Source organism: Canis lupus, chromosome 2 (assembly GCF_003254725.2).
Source record: "Canis lupus dingo isolate Sandy chromosome 2, ASM325472v2, whole genome shotgun sequence".
Classification (NCBI taxonomy): domain Eukaryota; kingdom Metazoa; phylum Chordata; class Mammalia; order Carnivora; family Canidae; genus Canis; species Canis lupus.
The window spans coordinates 84,119,249-84,134,563 of NC_064244.1; positions in this window are offsets into that span (position 1 = coordinate 84,119,249).

Sequence of the window (15,315 nt, forward strand, 5' to 3'; positions counted from 1 at the left end):
ATCGAATCGAACCCTTCTCCCAGGCTTCCTCATGCGTGGTAACACTGTCTTGTGCGATTGACATTTGCTGGGAGAGTAGAACTGAAACGTTTCCCCAAGATACACACGTATACAAATGATACCAGGTGACAGATGGTTGACTAGATGGGATGTGTCTTTTTACAGCTTATATGTACACCCTTTAAATCTTAGTATACCTCAATAAAGCGGAAAAAAAGAGCATATCTTCAAAAGCTCATTAGGTATTCATACACTATCTGATGAAATATCCAGATTTTTTCCTTTTGTTTTTTTCTTTGTTTTTTAGAGAGAGGGAGGGAGGAAAGGAAGGAAAGAGACAGAGGGAGAGGGAGAGAGAGAATCGTAAGCAGGCTCCCGCCTAGTGCAGAGCCCGACGAGGGTCTCAATCTCACGACTCTGAGATCATGACCTGAGCTGAAACCAAGAGTCAGAGGTTTAACCCTCTGAGCCACCCAGGTGTCCCTTGTTTGTTTGCCTTTAATACATTTTAGAATAGATTTTTAAAAGAGTTGCAGATAGTTCAGAAAATAACCTTAGAAGCTTTACCTAGTTTTCCCTGTGGTTCGCATCTTAATATTACCACGATGTTTGTCACAACTGAGAAACCAGCATTTGCATCCACTGGTAAATGAACTCCAGACGGCATTAGAACTGCGTTTTCTAGGAACGCACGTTTCCTGTGGGGGGCCATCTCGTTATCACATCTTCTTAGTTTCCTCTGGGCTATGACTATTTCTTGGGTTTTTTTTTTCTTGCTTTTAATGACATTTCATTTTTTTGTAAAGATTTTATTCTTTGGGCGTCTGGGTAGCTCAGGCGGTTAAGCACCTGCCTTCGGCTCAGGTCATGATCTCAGGGTCCTGGGATGGAGTCCCGCATTGGGCTCCTTGCTCAGCAGAGAGTCTACTTCTCCCTCTCCTTCTGCTGCTCCCTCTGCTTGTGCTCTCTGTCAAATACATAAAATCTTTAAAATATATATTTCATTCTTAAGTAATCTCCACTCTTAACATGGGGCCCAAACTTACAAACCCGAGATCAAGTCACACGTTCCATCGACGCAGTGAGCCAGGCACTCCTCCTGACCTTCAGTTCTGAGGAATGCTGGTCAGGGGTTGTATAGACCGTCCTTTGGTTTGGATTTTTTTCCTCATGGTTATACTGGGGTTGTGGATTCTGTGGAAGAACACCACAGAGGTAAGTGCCGTTCTCCTGCCATCGTATCAAAGGTACGTGCTATGGACAGGGATGGTGTGAGTCCCGACCACCGGCCGAGGCAGTGTTTGTCAACCTTCCCCACTATAAAGTTATTTTTTTCCTCTTTTCCATGATCTATTCTTTGGAGGCCATTCACTAAGTACAGCCTACTTTTGCCTGTTTGTTTTTTTAAAATGGATTATTTGTCCTATTGAGTTCTAAAAGTTTTTGTGTATTCTCAATACAAGTTCTTTATTAGATATGATTTGCAAACATTTTCACGCAGTTTGGGGCTTGTCTTTTTGTTTTCTCAGTGGTGTCTTGTGAAGGGTAAAGATTTCTTATTTTGATGAAGTCCAATTTATTGTGCTTTTGGTGACATAGCTAAAAAAAAAAAAAAAATTTGCCTAACCAAAAGTCACAAAGATTTTCTATGTTTTCTTCCAGACTTCTTATAGTTTTAGCTCTTGCATGTAGGTCCATGATCCCTTTTGAGTTAAGTTTTGTATATAACATGTAAGGTAAGGGTCTGAGTTCCTATTTTTTGCATGTTTTGCATTGTATATCCAATTGTTCAAGGAACAATTGTCAGAAAGACTATTGAATACCCTTGGCATTTTTGTAACAAATCAGTCGAAATGGCATTGTATGTTTGTATGGCCATTGTATGGCCAAATGGCAATGTATGTTTCTGGATTTTCTACTGTGTTCCATTGATTTGATGCCAGCACCACACTGTCTTGATTACAGTAGCTTATAGTAAGTTTTACAGTGAGGTAATTTAAGTTCTTCAACTGAGTTTTTCTCCAAAATTTTTCTTTTGGCTATTCTAGGTCCTTTTTAAAAAAATTATTTATTTATTCATGTGAGACACAGGGCGGGGGGGCAGAGACACAGGCAGAGGGAGAAGCAGGCTCCATGCAGGGAGCCCAACGTGGGACTCGATCCCGGGACCCCCGGGGTCACGGCCTGAGCTGAAGGCAGACGCTCAACCGCTGAGCCCCCCAGGTGTCCCTTTTGACTGTTCCAGGTCCTTTGCCATTTCCATGTACATTTCAGGATGAGCTCGTCAGTTTCTGCAGCGAAGCACCCTGGGATCTGGTGGGAATGCACAGAACATATAGGATAATTTGGAGAGGATGGTCACCTTAAGGATGCGGAGCATGAACATGTTATATGTTCATGAACACGTTATCATGTTTCCATGTACTTAGATCTTCTTTAATTTGCTTCAGCAATATCTGTAGCTTGAGTGCAGGGGCTTTGCACGTTTTTAGCTGAATTCTAAATACTCCGTTGAATGTTATTGTGGATGAGACGTTTCCGTGTGCAGTTTCAGACTGTTCGTTATCGGTACATAGAAACACACCTAATGGTTGGTTGTTGATCTTGTGTCCTGACGCCTTGTCATCTGTGATCATGTTATCTGTGAATGAACACAATTTCAATTCTTCCTTTCTAATCTGAATGCCTTTCATCTTCCTTGCTTTTTGGACTGACCATCTTGCGTCTAACATCATATCATGTTGATGCCGTAAGAGGAGATGTGTTTGCCTTGTTCCCAATCTTAGGGGGAAAGCATCAGTTTTTCACTACTATGAATAATGTTATAGGTTTTTCATAGATGCCTTTATGTTGAGAAATTTCTATTTTATTTTTCACTTGTTGAGAATTTTTATTTTGAATGTTCAGTTGCCCACTTCTCTCTCTTCTCTTTGCCTCATGTAATAGGCACATAATGATCATAACGGTGATATCTTCCTGATGTAGGGATCCCTCGCCATCATGAAATGTTCCTCTTTGGATCTGTTAACTACATTTGATTAATTTATTAAGATTTTATGTATGTGTGTGTGTGATCTCTCCACCCAAAGTAGGGCTCAAACTTACAACTCCAAGAGCAAGAGCTGCATGCTTTACCAACTGAGCCAGCCAGGCGCCTCCAACCAAGTACATTTTAAGGATTTAATGTACTTGGTCGATTCATGAATCGGCAGCATCCTGTCTAGCACCCAGAGGGGAGCTCCAAAGGGCTATAGACAAGGACAGGCTTTTATTTTTACTAAGATTTATTTATTTATTCATGATAGAGAGAGAGAGAGAGAGAGAGAGAGAGGCAGAGACAGGCAGAGGGAGAAGTAGGCTCCATGCTGGGAGCTCAGTGCGGGACTCAATCCCGGGACTCCAGGATCGCCCCCTGGGCCGAAGATAGTGCTCAACCGCTGAGCCACCCAGGGATCCCAAGGACAAGCTTTTAAAGGTGGAGAGAGAAGTGGAACATATAGAAACCGTTAGCAAAGAATTCGTTGTTTTAGGCAAGGTCACTCTCCTAATGGGAACAGAAGGGTCTCTCAGTAAATTTCCTAATGCTGACCCAGAAATGCCTATGTTAAAGGTTACACACCTGGGGGTGGGGGTGGGAGGCTGAAACTACAGTTAGATTAGGTATTGTTTACTGGCTTGGGGTCTTAATCTAGGTGAAACCAACTTCAGGTCTGTAGTTTCTCTTTAACAATTCCCTCTTGATTAGACTCTCAGCTTAGCTGAAAGATGTGATCAAAATTTAGGGTGTCAACGCCACTCTCGGCTACTGCTCTATTTTGCAAAGCTTCTGTTGATCCTTTGTGTGGTATTCACAGTTCATGACGTTTTTACTTAATCTCTTGGGATATTCACAGGTTAGGACTTCAGGTTCACAATTTTTAAGCTGGTTGTCCTCTTTATTATCCATTTTTTTGATGTTCCGGTCTCAGGGAGATCATTTGCTGTGGGTTAGTGGCTGCAAAAATGCATTTGAGGCTTTTGAGAGAACATAACACACCAGGGAGATTATTATGATGACTACAAAACTTCCAATATTGGGAGTACTCTTTGAAGCCATGGCCCCTGCGAATCAAACTAAAATCAAGTAAGTTAGAGAAAGACCCTGCTGAAAGATACTTTTTTTTTTTTTTAAGATTTATTTTTTATTTGACAGAGAGCAAGACCACGAGCAGGGGGCAGAGCTAGAAGGAGAAACAGACTCCTCTCTAAGCAGAGAGCCCGACATAGGCTCGACCCCAGGACCCTGGTATCATGACTTGAGGTGAAGGCAAATGCTTAACTGAGCCACCCAGGCGCCCCTGAAAGTTTTAATTTTCTTTTCTTTCTTCTAAAATATTTTTATTTATTTATTTATTCATGAGAGACACAGAGAGAGGCAGAGATACAGGCAGAGGAAGAAGCAGGCTCCCTGCAGGGAGCCCGATGGGGGACTCGATTCCAGGACCCCAGGATCACGCCCTGGGCCAAAGGCCAACGCTCACCTACTGAGCCACCCAGGTGCCCAGAGTTTTAATTTCTAATAACTCTAGAGAGCTAATTTGTTAATAACTCTAGAGACAAATCTATTTTAATTAAACCAGCAACTGAATATTTTCCCAGATCATGTGAACTTGAAACAACATTTGGATTAGCTTCCATGTGTCTGAGAGTTTTAGAAAGCCCAATACTTACAAGCACTTGTCCAATGAAATAGAGCTCTCAACAAATTAAATTTAGCAATACTCTCAGAGGTAGAAAAATCTCACATTTGTACCATATGTATGTATGGAAACACACAGAGAGACAGATGTAACGGTCCTGTAGCTACTAATATTTTCGAAAAAGATTTTCAAGATTTTTATTCTTCTTGGAACTGATCTTAAGGAAGAGATGCTAAAGTTTGGGGCACGAGAACCCCTTCAGCTTATATTTAGTTTATATTATAAAAAGGCTTCTTTCCCCCTTTTTCTCCCCTTCAATCTCAGGTGATTGTGGGCTGTGTTTACCTTTCAAAGTCCTGATAAGATGTGTAACTTTGAGGGACAGAGAAAGAAAAAGAATTCACATTCCTCCAAAGGACTTTGGTTTCCTGAAGCTGTTCACAAGCTGTTTAAGATAATTAGGGCAAGTTTGGAGATTGGGAAAGAAACAGGTGAACTTTGAATTGCCTCTAGGGCTGCGTTTCTAGTTTTGTAAAGATTTGAAAGATGAGGACAGTTGCTTCCAGTTCCTCAAATAATTGGGTTATAACTTAAATGATATCACAGTCGATCCACCTATCCAACTACATTATCTCAATTTGCTTTCTTCCCTCCCGGTGCATAGCTCAACTTTGAGATATTTCTGGCAGCAGTGAATAATCCCCTCTTCTGTGTGAGACGGTCCACAAAGGGGATGCAAGGGACAGTAACTTCCCAAGATGCAGTTACTCTCAGGGAGAGACAAAGGAAAGAAACACAGCCGCAAGTTCTGGGCAGGCAGAAAGCCAGGCCCAGCTGTGCCAAGGTGAGCAAGGTGAGCAAGGTGAGCAAGGTGAGCAAGGTGGGAGGAGCTGGGGCGCAAACAATCAATGACCATTGGGTCTGGATTTGGAAAGGGACAACATGAAACTTTCCTCTCGCGACTGGACACTCCACACAGAGATTCAGAAGAGCTGATTCTGGTAAGAGTTTCCACCCTTTGCTGGCTCCTGCCAGTTCTTCCAGGATCCTCTCTGCTGGCTCTGATATCTAGCAGTTTCCCCTTGGCCATTTACCAGAAAATCCCTCAGTTTTGTCACTGAAGGGCCCACGTGGGGGCCCTTCTTTGAAGGTATCTATGGGGGTGTGTGTAAGGCCATTGACTCGGTGGACTTGTGTTTATGGGACGGTCCTTTGGGAGTGGGAAAACAATGCAGAGGATTAGTGCACCGAACAGAGAACAGAGGGGAGCCGCAGGCTTTCATTTTAGGTAACTTTTAGCGATTTTATTTATTTGTTCATGAAAGACAGAGGGGGAGAGAGAGAGAGAGAGAGAGAGAGAGAGAGAGGCAGAGACACAGGCAGAGGGAGAAGCAGGCTCCATGCAGGGAGCCCGATGTGGGACTCGATCCCCCGTCTCCAGGATCAGGCCCTGGGCTGGAGGCGGCACTAAACCACTGAGGCACCCAGGCCGCCCTCATTACCCTTTTGCAATGCATCTTTTAATGAAACCATTTTGGAATTTTGAAACCTTTTAGAGGCTTCTGCTTGCCAATTAAAACAGGTATCCCATTTGGCTTAATTTGAGAAACTTTGCTTCCAAGGGTACTTCTTAAATGATCTTTTCTAAGTGGAATCTTCCCCCACGGTGGCCATTATATTTTTAGGCTGCAATTCTCCTAAGGGCTTGCAGCTCGGTAGGGCCCTGGCTGCACATAGAGCTAACTCTCATGTTTGTAGGGCCATATCCAACCGCCATTGGGGCGGGGGGTGTCACTCACATTTCCATCTGGCTTTGTTTAGGGGCTCCAGCCTAATGGTTACTAAGCCAAATTGCTCAGGACACAGAACAAGCCTAGTGAGATTTTGCTGTTTTTGCTAGGTATCTACAACTTCTGGGACTCTTGTTCTTGGACACAAAATAAGCAGGTGTGCTGGAAGCTTAAGCACTTGACTCTATTTTATTTTATTTATTTGACAGAGATAGAGAGCGCACAAGCAGGGGGAGCTACAGGCAGAAGGAGGGGGAGAAGCAGACTCCCGCTGAGCAGGGAGCCTGACACGGGCTTGGGGCTCAGGGCTCGATCCCAGGACCCTGAGATCATGACCTGAGCTGAGGGCAAATGCTTAACCTGATGAGCTACCCAGGTGCCCCCGGCATTGACTCTTTAGCATTTAAGGATCCCATTAGCTCAGACTTTGGGTGTCTCATAGCCGAAATGATAACCTAAAAGGAATGTGCCACGAGGTTGAGGGCTGTGTGTGCTCTACGGTGCGCCTCGTTGCACAGAAGTTTTCTTGAGGTTGGTGGGTGACCTGATGTCAGCCTAATCTGTTCCATGACCAATTTCTCTTATCATGGGAGTCTTCTGGAGGTGGCAAGTGCTCTCATAATCCTTAAATGTTCAACCTGTGCCCACTGATTTTTGTGGCTTTTGGCCTCTTCTGAGATCCCCTCTAGGAGGCCTTTATCTACGTAAAACAAGGCAAACATGTGCATCGTAATGTATTGACAGTAACCAAGAGATGCTATGGTGTCCTGACCCCAAGACAGCCCGGTGTGTACCACCACCAATACCCGTGGAAACTTGCTGAGGTTTTCCATCCCGGGACTTGTGATCTGAAAGGCCAGGGCCTTGGCTCTGGGAAGACCCACTGCCAGCTCGACTGCGCTCCAGGCGTAACTCTCTGCCACTCAAACGGATCTGCCCTGTAAAGGAAAGCTGGTGAGATCAGGAGCCTGGACACAAAAAGGGCAGAGCTCAGATCCGGGAGGATCTCACCAACAGCCCGTAGAAGCATCAAGAAAGGCAGTGAACTCAAATGGTTCATGGGTATCACACCTGTTTCTTGTTGTCCCCGAATGCTGCTGGAAGTTCACTTTGGTTTCCATTGCTGCCACCAAATCTGTTAAATAACTAAAATTGAACCAAATATATTTTAAGGATCTAATTGGCTTTTTTAATCGATTCATGAATCGGCAGCATCCTGTCTAGCCCGCAGAGGGGAGCTCCCAAGGGCTACAGAAAAGGAAAGGCTTTTAAAGGGGTAGAGAGGGGGGATCCCTGGGTGGCGCAGCGGTTTAGCGCCTGCCTTTGGCCCAGGGCGCGATCCTGGAGACCCGGGATCGAATCCCACGTCGGGCTCCCGGTGCATGGAGCCTGCTTCTCCCTCTGCCTGTGTCTCTGCCTCTCTCTCTCTCTCTCTGTGACTATCATAAATAAATAAAAATTAAAAAAAAAATAAAGGGGTAGAGAGGGGAGTGGAAAACAAGGAAATTGTCAGCAAAAAATCCGTTGTTTTAGGCAGGGTCCCCCTCCTAAGGGGAGCAGAAGGGTCCATCAGTTAATTTCCTAATGTTGACCAGGAAATTCCTATGTTCTCTGGTTAAAAGTCACATTTCTGGGGGGTTGGAACTGCAGCTAGGTGAGGTACTGAGTGTTGGTTTACTGACTCGGGGGCCTGACAAGTGCAGGTTCTGGTGGCCGGGGATGTGCCGAGAGCAAACCCACTCCTTACACCTTCTACCTTCTAGAGTCTTCCCACTAAGTTTCTGGCTAGCTGGCTGCCTGCCCAGCTGAGACCTTGGGCTAGCAAGCCTTGGGTTTTTCCCATTCATTTCTGACCACTTGTGCTGCTTTTAGCTGATGAAAATCCTACAGCTCTCCTCTGCGACCCGCGAACAAAACATGATCAAATATGCTCCCTTCAGGGATCCCTGGGTGGCGCAGCGGTTTAGCGCCTGCCTTTGGCCCAGGGCGCGATCCTGGTAGACCCGGGATCGAATCCCACGTCGGGCTCCAGGTGCATGGAGCCTGCTTCTCCCTCTGCCTATGTCTCTGCCTCTCTCTCTCTCTCTCTCTCTGTGTGACTATCATAAATAAATAAAAATTTTTAAAAAATCTAAAATCTTTAAAAACAAAAAAAAATGCTCCCTTCAGAGCAAAGCCTGATCTGGTCCCGCTGCTTCCCTCACGATCAGAGAGCGTGGGGCAGGGAGCCCCTCTGGCCTCGGGGGCGCCTCCACTGCTCCCACCTGAAGCTCTAGTAGTTTTTCCCAAGAATAAGTGCTTTTTAATTTGTTTGCATTTGGTCAATTTCCAGAGCCTTGAAACATTTTTTTAAAGATTTATTTATTTACCTTAGATTGAGCGAACACAGCAGGAGGGGCAGAGGGAGAGGGAGAGAGAATCTAAAGCAGATTCTGTGCTGAGTGCTGAGCCGGCTGTGGGGCTCGATCTTACAACCCCGAGATCATGACCCAAGCTGAAACCGAGAGTACGCCACTTAACTGCAGCACCCAGGTGTCCCATCCTGAAACATTTTTAATACTTCTTCCAAGTTTGATGAGTTTTATTTTTTGCAGAGAGCACTGCCTCTCCTCCCCCGACCGCCGGAGCCAGCACTCCCTCCACAGCGCCGCCCTATGTCTGCAGTGAGGGCCTTGCCTTGAGCCCCCTAGAGTGTGGTCACCCTGTGGCAGGGCTGCGGCCCCTGCAATCCTGTTCCACGGGCTGCCCTTGGCACCAGCCTCCTAGCAGAGGAGGGGACACAGCAAGCAGAACATGGAGAAGCTTCGGGGAGGACAAGCGCGTCAGGAAGCTCCCCCAACTCCTGTGATTCCCCAGTGGCCTAATAAGAGATTGCGGGGTCCTTCGGGGTCTGGCTGGCTCAGTCAGTAGAGCAGGTGACTTTTGACCTTGGGGTTGTGAGTCTGAGCCCCATTTTGGGCAGAGTTTATTTATTTATAAATATCTCATTTATTTACGAGAGAGAAAGAGAACAAGCAGGGGAGGGGGGCAGAGGAAAAGGGAGAAGCAGACTCCCGGGTGAGCAGGGAGCCTGATGTGGGGCTCGACCCAGAGGCGATTCACCAACAGAACTGCCCAGACACCCCAAGGAGAGTTTATTTAAAAAAAAAAAATCTGCAAGGTCCTGTAGGGGTACTCTTCCTGTCTGTCTGTCCTGCCTCCTTCCCAGGGTGGGCAGATGAAAGTATAAGTAGGGAAGTTCCTTGGAAACTTCCAATTGCTACGTGATTTGTTTCGGGTTTTTTTTTTTTTTTTTGAAAGAGAAACAGAGCAAGGGCTGGAAGGAGAGGGAAAAGTAGACGCCTCTCTGAGCGTGGAGCCCGACAGGGGGCTCGATCTCATAACCCTCAATCACGACCTCAGCCGAAATCAAGGGTCCGACGCTTAGCCAGCCGAGCCCCATGGGCACCCCTCGGACGTGGGAGGAGGCTGGTCAGGCAGGACGGACTGTGGAGGCCACGCAGGCCCAGCACTCCCAGCCTCAGGCGACCCAGGAGATGCGGTTCCAGAGAAACTGGGTTTAGGTGCATATTCGTGACCTTCAGTTGACTTTTAAAGGAAAACTACAGGGGATCCCGGGGGGCTCAGCGGTTTGGCGCCTGCCTTCAGCCCAGGGCGTGATCCTGGGGACCCAGGATCGAGTCCTGCGTCCGGCTCCCTGTGTGGGGCCTGCTTCTCTCTCTGCCTGTGTCTCTGCCCCCCTCTCTCTATGTCTATCATGAATGAATAAATAAAAATCTTTAGAAAAAAGAAAACTTCATCGGAATTGCCTTTCTGTGACTAGTTCTGCAGAACAAACCACGCTTCTGGAACTCGTGTGGCCGAGCAGCCCCCACAGGCGACCTTCCAGCTGCACCTGCTCCGTCCTGGGGGCTCGTGGGCTCAGGGCAAGGAGCCACCGACGTCTGTCGAGAGGGACAAGCCGATTACTCTAGCCTGAGATTTAGCAAGAGAAATATGCTGAGTCAACGTGACTAAACATCCGGACACACCCAATTATTACGGAAGAACCTTCGCTTTATGCCAACACGCTTAAGTATCTAACCCCACAGCCCCTGTCTGTTTCCTTCTATTACTAATGTTACACGGATCTGGCCCTTCCCATTTCTCCGCTAAGGTGCTGGGGCATCCTGAGCCTTGAGGCCTGTGAGCCCTAAGAGTTAACACCCCAACTTTCTGAATACTGGAGGTGGTGGACGTTGTGGTCGCCTGTAATTCTTGTCAAGCTTCAGTCAAATATCATGATTTCTCTTCTAAGTCTCCGGGGATGGCAGGCTCAGCCAGGGAGGTCTAGGGCCTATACCCTCGGCATCTCTTGCCACAGCTCCTGGGCCCTTGGCCGGAGCTGGCACTCCCTAGCAGACCTCGATTTGTGCTTCCTAAGTAGGTGAAGCGGCGCAGAATTGCAGGTTGGGTCCCAACATTCCCAGAGGCACAGAAAGAACAGGAACGCCTGAGCCTGCAGAGTTCCCAAGCTTTGAAGTGGGGAAACGGGTTTAGGTGAGTGAGCCCAGGAGGGGCCTCTGCTTGTTTGGCCATAAACCTTGACCTCCACCCGGATGGGGTGATTCCTTTCTTCCTTGAGTTCCAGCAAAGGACTAGAATGCAGCAACACTCTGCCTTCCTCTGGGAGGGGTGGAGCTGGTGTGCAGATGCCTGGGGGAAGGCTCTCGGCTCCGGGGCCCAGCAACGACAGAAACAGAGCAAGCCTCGGACTCCTCCCGGAAGGGCAGGGCCAGTGCTCGTGCTCGGAGCAGGCAGAGGCTCTTCCTGCCAGAGTGCTGCAGATTGCACGAATCCGTGTCCCTCTGCCTTAGGAGTCTGCAGAGTTTGACTCCCGCCCAGGTCTCTCAGCTCTGGGGCTGCAGATCCAGGCATGGCCATTTTATTTTCACCTTCTAAATAGGAGCAGAAAGCTTCCAGGGAACAAAAGTTTCACACAGCAAAAAGCTCAGCTGAGTCTGGCCCCCTGACCAGGAGTGGTGCTGAGAATCTGCACAGGGCCCACCTCCAGAGGCCCCGCTGCGAGAACTGGTGAACAGCAGGTTTACTGAACTCACAGGACTAGAAAACTCCAGGGCTAGGGGAAAGTAGTATACAGAATTTGAGGGGTTTTTTTCCCTTATGATGCATTTTAAAATTTCCAGTTTGGGCACCTGGGTGACCCATTCGGTTAAGTGTCTGCCTTCCACTTGGGTAGTGATCCCAGGGTCCAGGGATCCCCATCGGGCTCCCGGCTCAGTGGGTAGCCTGCTTCTCCCTCTGCCCTTCCCCTCTGCCCATGATCTCTTTCCCATTTTCTGTCTCAAATAAATAAATAAAATCTTAAAAAAAACAAACAAACCTCCCCAGACCAGGTCCTTCCTGCATGGCTCCTTCACCACACACCCCTCTGCATCCCACTCGCAGCCCTGTGGTTGGTGTATATCATGGCTTTCTTGTGCTGCTTCCTCTCCCCCTTTGCCCTGCCCAGCCCGGCCCCACGCAGGCTCTGCAGACTCCTACCTCGTGACCTTCCTCAGCTGGCCCAAAGGGCCTGGGCACTGGGGCTGGGGGAGGAGGGGAAGCCGACAGACACCCAAGAGGCCATGCAGGGCCTGTGGCAGCCTGGGCCCCAGGAGCCAGGGTCCCCCCCCGCCCCCCCGCCAGCCTGATCCCCACAAGGCTGCAGCCAGCCCCTCGATGGCCCATGCACCGTCCCTCTGCCATCTCCATCTTGCTCGCCCGTGCTGTGGGTCATTGGCCCTCCCTGCCCACCTATTCCAGTCTCCTCTGAGCGCCTGCCAGTGGTGCAGGAGGGAGCCCTGTGTGGCTTTGGGCAGGCCACGAATCTGCCTGGAACTTCATTCCTCCAACTGTAAAATGAGGCCAGTCATCCTGTTCTGCTCTCCCCATGGGACTGTCCAGAGGCTCCAAGGCAGACAGTGTGGGTCCCTCGTGAGAGCAGAGGTGCTGGGAGGCAGTATCACCGCTCATGGCCCCCGCAGACCACTGCTGCCCTTGCCCTCCCCCCCTCCGCAGCCCCCACAGCCCTCTGCTGTAGCACCAACTCTGGTGTTCATTAAACATGGTCTCTTTACATGAAAAAAAAAATAGTATATAGAACTTGAGGGGTTTTTTTCTTATGATGCATTTATCTTTCAGTTTAAAATTTTCCAACTTTTTTCTCTTTTCCATTTCACCTAGTTTCTTATTTTATAAACTCTTTGTTTTTAAGTCTTTTGGTTTTTAAATTTTACAATTACATGTTATAAACATATCTTCATTTTTGCTTCCTTTATCTGTATTCAATTTTATTTTTGTGAATATATATATATATTTTTCTTTTTGCTTTTTTATGCCATTGGAATTTCGTATCTTTTAACACAGAGAACAAAATACACTCAGGAACAAGTGGATCACCCTGTTTTGTCCACTCTGTGAGATTATATTCTCTCATTACCACACATTCCTCTCTCTCTCTCTCTCTCTCTCTCATTTTTCTTTTCTTTTTCTTTGTATTTTTTCTATTATTTTCTGGTTCCTGAACTATTCACAATTGTCTAGTCTGTATTTTGTTTAGGTCACGGTTGATATTTTTGACTCTGCATACTCGTATAGTCATTCTTCACTGGACAACAAGACTAGAAAAAGGAATTCACAACAAAAGAAAGAACCGGAGGTAATACTCTCTGCCACAGATATAATGAATATGGATTTAGGTAAAATATTGGAGTTGGAGTTCAGGATAACAATTATAGTTGGGCTTAAAAAAAAATCAAAGACTGTAGAGAATCTCTTAGGGCATAAATGAGATCCAATTAGGCTGAAATTAAAAATACTCTAATGAAGAAAAAAATACTCTAATGAGATGCAGTCTAAACTGGATGCTCTAACAGCTAGGGTAAATGAGGCACAAGAAAGAGTAAGTGACATAGAAGATAAGTTGATAGGAGCTGAGGAAAAGAGAGAAAAACAACTAAGAGCCCATGAGGAGAGGCTCTGAGAAATAAGTGATGGTTTGAAAAAAAAAAAAGTATTATTAGAATACCTGAGAGCACAAAGAGAGAGATAGAGTGTCAGAAGATATACTCGATGAATTCATAGCTGAGAACTTCCCTAGTCTGGAGAAGGAAATAGGCATTCATATCCAAAAAAGTAGATAGGATTACTCCCAAAATCAATAAAAATACAGCAAGATCCCAATATATAACAGTGAAGCTTGTGAATTTCAGAAATAAAGAGAAAATCCTGAAAGGGGCTTGAGAATAGACCACATACTGGATCACAAATCAGGTCTCAAACGATACCAAAAGATTGGGATTATTCCTTCATATTTTAAGATCACAAAGCTTAGAAACTAGAACTCAATCACAAGAAGAAATTTGGAAGGAACTCAAACACTTGGAGCTAAAGAGCATCCTACTAAAAAATGAATGGGCCAACCAGGAAATTAGAGAAGAATTTAAGAAATTCATGCAAACTAATGAGAATGAAAGCACAACCGTTCAAAACCTTTGGGATACAGCAAAGTTGGCCCTAAGAGGGAAGTACATTTCAATACCAGCCTCCCTCAGAAAATTAGAAAAATCTCAAATACACCAGTTAACCTTATCCCTAAAGGAGCTGGAGAAAAAAATAGCAAAGCCTAAACCAAGCAGAAGATGAGAAATAATTAAAAAAAGAGAGCAGAAATCAATGAAACAGGAGATAGAAGAATAGTAGAACAGATTAATGAAAGTAGAAGCTGATTCTTTGAAAGAATTAAAAAGTTACATAAACCCCTAGCCAGACTTATCAAAAGTAAAGAGTAAGGACCAAAATTAATAAAATCATAAATGGAAGAGGAGAGCTCACAGCCAACACCAAGGAAATGCAAATGATTTTAAGAACATATAATGAGCAACTATATGCCAACAAATTAAGCAACCTGGGAGAAGTGGATGCATTCCTGGATACCTATAAACTACCAAAGCTGAAAGAGGAAGAAACAGACAACCTGAATAGACCAATAACCAGCAAGGAAATTGAAACAGTCATCAAAAACCTCCCAAGAAAGAAGAGCCCAGGGCCAGGTGGCTTCCCAGGGGAAGTAGGAAATTATACATATTCTATGGAAGCTCTTTCAAATGATAGAAATGGAGGGAAAACTTCCAAACTCATTCTATGAGGCCAGAATTACCTTGATCCCCAAACCAGACAAAGACCCCACCAAAGAGAATTACAGACCAATATGCCTGATGAACACGGATGCAAAATTTCTCACCAAGATATTAGCCAAAAAGATCCAACAGCACATTAGAAGGATCATTCACCATGACCAAGTAGGATTTATTCCTGGGATGCAAGGGTGGTTCAACATTTACAAATCAATCAATGTGATAGATCACTTCTTTTTTTTTTTTTTTGAAGACTTTTTTATTTTTTCATGAGAGACACACACAGAGAGAGGCAGAGACACAGGCAGAGGGAGAAGCAGGCTCCATGCGGTAGCCCGATGCCAGACTCGGTTCTGGGACTCCAGGATCACACCCTAGGCTGAAGGCGGGCGCTAAACCGCTGAGCCACCCAGGGATCCCAATAGGTCACTTTAATAAAAGAAAAGACAGGAACCATATGATCTTCTTAATACAAGAAGAAAAAGCACTGACAAAATACAGCATCCTTTCTTGGTTAAAACTCTTCAAAGTATAGGAATAGTGGGAATATTTCTCAGTATCAAAAAGCCATATACGAAAAGCGCACAGCGAATCATTCTCAATGGGGAGATCCTGAGAGCTTTTTCCCTAAGAGCAGGAACACGACAGGGATGTCCACTCTCACCACTG